An 8,858-nucleotide genomic window follows, 5' to 3' on the forward strand; every position below is an offset into this window, starting at 1 on the left:
AAAAAGGGATAAACCTCAATACGACCTAACGGGTCATTACATTCCAGCTGCAAATGCTCCTATTAGAATTAAAGTCCTTGAAGGACAAAGTCTAATTGCAAGGCTGAAGTGTGATAGACCAATTAGTTCTAAAGATAAAACTCCTTGAAGATGGAGAGGAGCAAATAATCAAGATGGTCTTAATAATGAGGCAAGTGCTTTCAAAGAGCACCACAACATAAGACCCTGGAAGAGGTCCAAGTAACTGAAAATGATGAAAAATGAAGAGATCTTAATAAATTTTATCGCATTGGAACAAATATCAAATTACGATTGACCATATTGTTGATAAAATGTAAAGCACAATATCTAAATTATGACGAGGATCTTCAAATCAAATTTGTCATTTGTGGACAGATAGATCTGTTAAAATATTGTTCAATCTGTTAAAATCTTATGCATTAATAACATTAAAGTTGAACTTATCTCTTAATTACTCCATCTCTATCTCTTCATCAATCAAACTCTCACTTCTCAATATATATTCAATTCGGTTTCACATAAAACCAGTCACTTGCATTGTTTCCCTTTTTGCTTCTCATCTCTCTCTCTCCCTCCCTCCCTCTCTGAAAAAAAAAAAAGAAAAAGAAAAAGAGGTAGAATGGCAGAGATGTGGCGCAAACTGAAGATGGCAGTATCATTTAAGCCTAAGCCTAACGTTAATAATTCCCAAAATGAGCCCTCCTTCCATAACTCCCAGTTCAGATCACCCGCAATTCCACCGTCCTCCTCCTCTTTGTCCCGTTCACCCAGGAGCTTCAGCACCACCACGCGAGCCTCTTTTTTTTTCCTTGTTTTGATATTTTAAATTTCCCGTTTTTGTCATTAGGAAATTCTCCATCCTTGTTCCCGTTCTTACTTTTTGGCAGCCACTAATTTGCTGCTGGAGCTTGTGCTTTACTCTAACTAAAATTCATATCTTGCTTTTACTAATCTACCCTTCATTTGTGATTTTGTTCTGCATTTACTATTAGTTTGGACGTATCAATGAAGGTAATATTTGGATCTTAAATTTTGTCATGTTTTTTGGGCATCGATTTCAGGAATTAATAAACTAATAAAATCCATCTTTACAAGATACTAAAACCAGGATTATGCTTGCGAAGACAGGAATACATCGACAATATTGTCCTCATTTGCTTTTAACGCCCATTTAAAGTTCCCAGATTAAAAATGTCCTTTTGTAGTAAAAAAATAAAAGGTTGACCTTTCTTGGCTTTTTTCATACAGACGTTTTAAGTTGACTTTGTAATCAGTAAAAACATCTTCTTCTTTTTATTAACACTGAAAATGACCACTAACCTTTCTAGAGTTAAAAGAAAAAGATATTGGTGGTTAGAATGCAACTCATGCGTAAGGTACAATCTCACTAAGCTACGCTTAAATGGTACTGTCCTAACCATGTTTCACGGAAGATTTAACTTATAGTGACAAATAAGTCTACTAATTAGAAATGGTGATAAGTTTGACCAGCCAAAGTTATATGATTAAGTTAAATGGGACCGAATTTTAATTTTTAAAACTTTTTAATCTTTTACAAAATACAAAAAAATCCCAACTTAATCTAAAAAAACCCACCAGCACCCCTTCTCCTCCTCCTACCCCTCCCCCCGACCCACACACCCCCTCCATCCCCCCTAATTTTTTTTTTTTTAAAAAAGTTTTGATATTTTTTATTTGCTTTTCCACTAGCCCCCCCCCTCCCCCTCCTCCCATGCACCCCACCCCTGCCCCCCACAATTTTTTTTTTTTTAAAAAGTTTTAATTTTTTTAATTTGTTTTTTCACCACCACCCTTGCCCCCACCCCTCAATTTTTTTTAAAGTTTTGATTTTTTTTTAACCTCCTCCTCCTCCCACCCCTCACCTCCCTCCCCCCCCCCCCCCCCCCCAAAAAAAATTAGAAAAGTTTTTTTTTTTTTTGGTTTTTTTCACCCACCACCCTTCCAAAAAAGAAGTTTTGCAAATTTTTTGTTTTTATTTTTTTGCCCCCCCCCCACCCAAAAAAATGATTTTTCTTCAAAAGAAGTTTTGAATTTTTTTTTTTTTTGGTTTCATAATTCCCTCATCCACCCCCCAAAAAAAAATTGTTTTTTAAAAAAACAGTTTTGAAAAGTTTTTATTTTTGGTTTTTTGCATCCCCCACCCATTCCAAAAAAAAAAAAAAAATCTTGAAAGGAAGTTCTAATTTTTTTTTTTTTTTTTTTGGATTTAGGAAAAGTTTGGATAAAATCTAGGTTGTTGTTGTTATGCGTTTGTAGTGAAATGGATGGTTTTTCTGCTGTTGTCCTGATATGGATCAGGATTTAGAAAAATATATCCAACAGATAGTTTTTTTGTGCTTGTCCTGATATTTATCTAGTTCTGTTTGTAGAAGATAACCAACAGATTTGTAGTTGTTGCAACAAGTTCTACACTTTTTGCAACAAGTAGACAATCTGTATAACGACTCACTAATCTTGTTGGACATAACTTGATTGTTTGCTTCTTTTGTAGAAGATATCCAATAGATTTGTAGTTGTTGCAACAAGTCCTACACTTGTTGCAACAAGTAGATAATATTCTACACAACTAAATCTGTTGGACATAGCTTCAGTTATTTGGTTCTATTTGTAGAAGATATCCAACAGATTTGTAGTTGTTGCAATAAGTATAGTGCAACAAGTTCTACACTTATTGCAACAAGTAGACAATTTATTTATGAATCAGCAAATGTTGAGGAAAGATATAGTCTAATTGACAGCCAAACTGACAATCAAATGTCAGAAATAGATGAAGAACAGAGCCAAGAAGCAGTAGATACAAATGAAGAAAGTGAGAAGAACTAGAAGATGAAGAAACTAATGATGGAAATGAAGGGGATGGAGTAGATCAAGGAAATCTGCTACACCCCAGAAGGCAGTTGCTGAACAAATTATTACTTAAGTTGTGGTATTTGGAGCCAAGGTGGCTGTTTAACAATTTTTGTTTTGTTTTTTTTTTTTTTTTTTGGTCCTTTATGTTATTTGTGAATGATGTTTATGAACTTATTTATTTTGATTAGTTGTGGTATTTGGAGCCAAGGTGGCTGTTGAACAATTTCTGTTTATGAACTTATTTATTTTGCTTACTAATTGTTGCAACAGATGCATACAGTTGTTGAAGAAGTTGCAACAAGTTACTAATTTGTTTCAACAAGTTACTAATCTGTTTCAACAAGTTGCTTAGTTGTTGCAACAAATTACTCATCTTTTTCGAAAAAAATTAAACAATTGCTTAAATTATTTTAAAAACTAAAAAATATGTCACAACAGATGAGTTAATTGTTGCAACAAATCATACATTTGTTTAAGAAGTTGCAACAAGTTACTAATCTATTTCAACAGATGGATCTGATGTTTAAGCAAGTTGCGTAGTTGTTGCAACAGATTAATCACCTTGTTTGAATGATTGCAACAACTTACTCATATGTTGCAGCAGATATCTCATATGTTGCAACAACTCCTCTATTGTTACAACATATTCACAATATTGATCACATTGAACTCCTTTGTTTAAACTGAATAACATTGAATTCATTTTTTTATCACTAAATATGGTCAAATTAAGTACTTCACATCAAATCACTCTAATGATCACTCGATTTAGGAAGAATACACTTAGAATTGCCCATCTAATCCATAAAATTACTATCTAATCCATTAAGGATGTTAGTAGATATATATATTCATCACTAAATACCATTTATTTTCTTTGTTTAACACTAAATATGGGTGAATCAAGTAGTTCACATCAAATCACTCTAATGATCACTCGCTTTAGTGCATACTGACTTAGTAGATCATCTCTCTTGACTCAAAATACATCAAATTGATTAAGTATTATACATTGATCACTAAATATCGTTGATTTCCTTTGTTTATCACTAAATATGGGTGAATCAAGTAGTTCACATCAATTCACTCTAATGATCACTCGATTTAGTGCATATTGATTTAGTAGATCATCTTTTCTGACTCAAAATACATCAAATTGATTAAGTATTATACATTGATCATTAAATATTGTTGATTTTCTTTGCTTATCACTAAATATGGGTGAATCAAGTAGTTCGCATCAAATCACTCTAATGATCACTCGATTTAGTGCATACTGACTTAGTAGATCATCTCTCTCGACTCAAAATACATCAAATTGATTAAGTATTATACATTGATCACTAAATATCGTTGATTTCCTTTGTTTATCACTAAATATGGGTGAATCAAGTAGTTCACATCAATTCACTCTAATGATCACTCGATTTAGTGCATATTGACTTAGTAGATCATCTTTCCTGACTCAAAATATCATCAAATTGATTACGTATTATATATTGATCACTACATATCGTTGATTTCCTTTGTTTATCACTAAATATCATTGATTCCCTTTGTTGATCACTAAATATGGGTGAATCAAGTAGTATCTGTTGCAACAACTGTAATATCTGTTGCAGCAAGTGTAGTATCTGTTGCAACAACTGTAGTATCTGTTGTAGCAAGTGACATAGTTGTTGAACAGGTAGGTGGGTGCAAAAAACAAAAAACAAAAAACAAAAACTTTTTAAATTTTTTTTGTAAACAATTTTTTTTGGGGTGGGTGGGTGGAGTAAGAAACCAAAGAAAAAAATTTCTTTTTAAGATTTTTTTTTTGCGGGAGGGGGTTGGTGGATGGGGTGGGGGTGGTGCAAAAAATAAAAAATAAAAACTTTTCAAATTTTTTTTAAAAAAATGAAATTAATATTTTTTGGGAGGGTAAGGGGTGGTGTGTGTGTGTGGGGGGGGGGGGGGGGTGGTGCAAAAAAAAAAAAGCCTTTTCAAAATCTTTTTTAAAAAAATATTTTTTTGGGTTGGGTTTGGGGGTGGGGCCAAGGGCGGGGGGACGGGTGGATGGGGTGGGGTGGTGCAAAAAACCAAAAAACAAAACTTTTCAAAACTTTTTTTTAAAATAAAATTAATTTTTTTTGCGAGGGTGCGGGGTGTTGGTGCAGGGGTTGGGTGGTACAAAAAAACAAACAAAAAAAAAACTTTTCATAATTTTTTTAAAAACACATTTTTTTTTGGTGGGGCATGGGGGTGGGTGTGGGCGTGGGGTCAAGGGCGGGGGGGGGGTGGATGGGGTGGGGGTGGTGCAAAAAATCAAAAACAAAAACTTTTCAATTTTTTTTTTTTTAAATAATTTTTTTTTTGGTGAGGGTGGGGGGTGGTGGGGCTGGGTGGTACAAAAAAACAAAAAAAAAATTCAAAATCTTTTGAAAAAACATTTTTTTTAGGTGGGGGTAGGGGTGGGGGGGGAAGGATAGGGGGCGGGGTGGGGGGATGGAGCGGGGAGGGGGGGGGGTGGCAGGGGGTATTTTATGGTTTATATGGGTTGGGTCAAAGTGTTAAAAACAAAACTTCAAGGCAAAGTGTAAAAAACAAAGCTTGGGGTCAAAGTGTTAAAAATATAACGTTGGGGCAAGTTAAAACTCTCTAATCACTAATCCAAAGTTTATCACCCCCACTCAATTAAAAAAACTAGAGTTACCCTAACTCAAGTTTTAAACCTTTTTGTCACCTTTAATTAAAAGCCCCATGTTTCACGTCAGCCGCAATTCCTTACTCACAAAGGTAGATATGGGCGGTCAAGAATTTCTTCAAAATAACATTAGCATCCGGACCAGTTTGTGTATGCTTCAACTATTCTACAAATTATTTTTTACCTCTTGCTTGCATAGGTATCAGATAATTGTTGTTTTCCCATTCGGGACAACTAATCGTCCGTGGTTTAGACAAATGAGTATTCTACTCTTGGTTAAGACTCTTTTCCCTTGTTTTCTTTTGGCAGGGTCTTTCGGAACAGCCTCCCTACCTTCAAGGTGGGGTAAGATCTTGTACACTTTATCCTCCCCAGACCCCACATTGTGGGATTCAACTGGGTATGTTCTTGTTATAGGTGAAATGAAAATATTTGAGTGACTTTTTTCTGTTACAAAATAATGTTGAGTGACTTTCTGAGATAATTACTGTTAGTTGAGTGACTTTTGTGTTACAAAGAAAAATTGAGTAACTTTCTGAGATAATTACCATTAGTTGAGTGTGTTACAAAATAAAATTGAATGACTTTCTGAGATAAAAACTGTCAATTAAGTGATCTTCTCAGAAATTAACTCAATAGCAAACTAGTATGATCATCCGTAAACACGATACTTCAGCAAGTCTAGACTTGAATAAAATGAAATATTTTTCTTGCTAAAAACATAAATGCGGGATTCAACCTCTTATCATTAGTACTTTTTAAGCATTTCGCATCAAGTCCTCGTGTATATTTTATTGGAACATTCACTTCAATTAAATTGTTAATTATTTTATTAAGTTTCTTGAAATGTATGACCGTAATATCGTGTTAAAAACAGAGAATGTCGAGGTAGTTACACTCTCCTTCCAATTATATGACCCAAACTGATCTAAGTGAAAATTCGTAATGATTAATGTGCTGCTTTGCCGTTTAATTTGTTGTTACAGCGAATGTGTCATTTGCCTTGGGAGTATGAAAGATGGGAATGGTCAGGCTATATTCATTGCTGAACGCAGCCATGCTTTCCACTTCAGTTTAATTGGAAATAGTGTTAAAGCATGGAAACCACCTTGTCCCATCTGCAGATGCAAATGGCAGGAGATCCCTCTCCAATTTCCAAATGCAGGAAGGTCTCGCATGTCTCCTTACCATGTATCACTTGAAGATCCTGTTAACTTCTCTCGTCCACTACCAATAATTGCTCCACCCCGTCCTCAGCATGTTCAATTTTCATATGATGAGCCTCTTCCGAACATCAGCATGGATCATACCACCTCACCTTCTATCCTCATGAAATCTTTTGTAGAATTTCCTGCAGTTGTTGCTGCTCAAGATGTGCCAAAATTTGCAGTTCTTGTTGGAGTAAGAGCACCACCACTCTTAGGTGGTGCTCAGGACCTAGAGCTTGCACCTATTGACCTGGTCACGGCGCTAGATGTTAGTGGGAGCATGAATGGATCAAAGTTGACTCTCTTGAAGCAAGCAATGTGCATAGAGAACTTGGGGCTTTCCGACCGGCTAGCTATTGTTACTTTCTCATCAAGAGCTCATATAAACTTCCCCTTACAAAGGATGACTGAGCAAGGGCGTCAAGAGGCTCTACCGGCTATAAATGGTATTTCAGCAAGTGGTGGGACAAAAATTTTGGAAGGACTCAAGATGGGGACTCGTGTTCTTGAAGAAAGGCGTGAAAAGAATCCAGTTGCGAGTATCATTCTCTTATCTGATGGGGGAGACACATATAACGGTGATAACAGGAACTAACGTAATGGAAATCAAAACCGTAGATCCTCAAATCCAAACATTGATCCCTCGATATCTGATTATTTTGCCATCTTCCATTCGTCCTTGCAATAGAGAAGTGGCAGAGGCAGAGGATCTGTCAACTTTCCCTGTTCATACATTTGGCTTTGGTTCAGACCATGATTCTTCTGCTATGCATGCTACATGCTATTTCTGATGCATCAGGTGGCACATTTTCATTCATTGAATTGCTTGTTACTGTTCAAGATGCCTTTGCAATGTGTATTCAGGGGCAGATTTAAAGGGGCCCGAGGGTGTTCACCCGAACACCCTCGGCAAAAAATTATAGTGTATATATAAGGTAGATTTTCTGTATTTATGTATATATATTAACTTTTGAACACTGTGAACAAATGCAAAAGGTTAGCTCAAGCGGTCCAGGGTATTCAAAATTGTTTCTATTGTCCTAGGTTCGATTCCCATTGAGAACATTATTTTTTTATATTCAGCTTTTGTTTTTTCCGAACCCCCTGAATGAAAATCCTGGATCCGCCACTGTGTGTATTGGTGGTCTCCTCAGTGTTGTAGCCCGGGAGCTTCATCTTAACTGCATAGCACCATCACCCGGAGTAAACATTGTTTCCATCCCTTCAGGCAGATATGTAAGTGAAATTTATGAACAAGGACAGCAAGCCGTAGTTAACATCGGGGACTTGTATGCAGATGAGGAGAAACAATTTCTCGTATACATTCCCGAGGGAAGGGTGGAAACATCAACATCATTCTTGAAAATGGTATGTTCTTACAAAAATATTGTGTCCAATGAGATGATGAGAGTGGAGGGTGAGACAGTTAAGATACGCCGGCCTCAAGTTCTGTCTCCTGCAGATGTAATAGTAAGTCTGGAGGTTGATAGGCAGATAAACCGGCTAGCAGTAACAGAAACGATAGAAGAAGCACAAGAGATGGCAGAGAGGGGGGATCTTGAGGGTGCACAAGCTATGCTAACTAACAGAAGATCTTCTCTTTTATCTTCAGCATCTGCCCAAGCAGGTGATAGTCTTTGTAACAGGCTTGATGCTGAACTGACCGAAATCAGAGAGAGGATGGCAAGTGAGGAACTCTACGAGCAGATGGGACGAGCCTATGTGCTCTCCGGTTTGAGCTCACATTCATGGCAGAGAGCCACAACTAGGGGTGATAGTACGACGCAGATAATACTACAAGATGGGAGCTCAAGCAATACCTATGAAATTCCAAGTATGAGAAGCATGGTTTCTAAGTCACAGAACTTAACCTTTACCAATCCTCGTTGAACAAATTGCTAGCTCCATTAGTTCTCATGGTGATAAATAAATAGAAGGACATCTCATGCTTTACTCCCTGGAATTAAGTTATAGTATTCTGCCTTTTCCTGTTCCCATTAGTCATTAACGAATCAGATTATTTTAGTTTGACTTCTCAATAAATTGGAATGAAAAATTTAGAGTTTTCAGTTTTA

General features: G+C 36.2%; 1 pseudogene; it reads left to right on the forward strand.

The window, feature by feature from the left end:
• The first annotated feature begins 640 nt into the window (after nt 1-640).
• LOC132031450 (E3 ubiquitin-protein ligase WAV3-like) lies at nt 641-8,858 on the forward strand (annotated as a pseudogene).

The sequence above is a fragment of the Lycium ferocissimum genome, chromosome 9 (genome assembly GCF_029784015.1).
Source record: "Lycium ferocissimum isolate CSIRO_LF1 chromosome 9, AGI_CSIRO_Lferr_CH_V1, whole genome shotgun sequence".
Classification (NCBI taxonomy): domain Eukaryota; kingdom Viridiplantae; phylum Streptophyta; class Magnoliopsida; order Solanales; family Solanaceae; genus Lycium; species Lycium ferocissimum.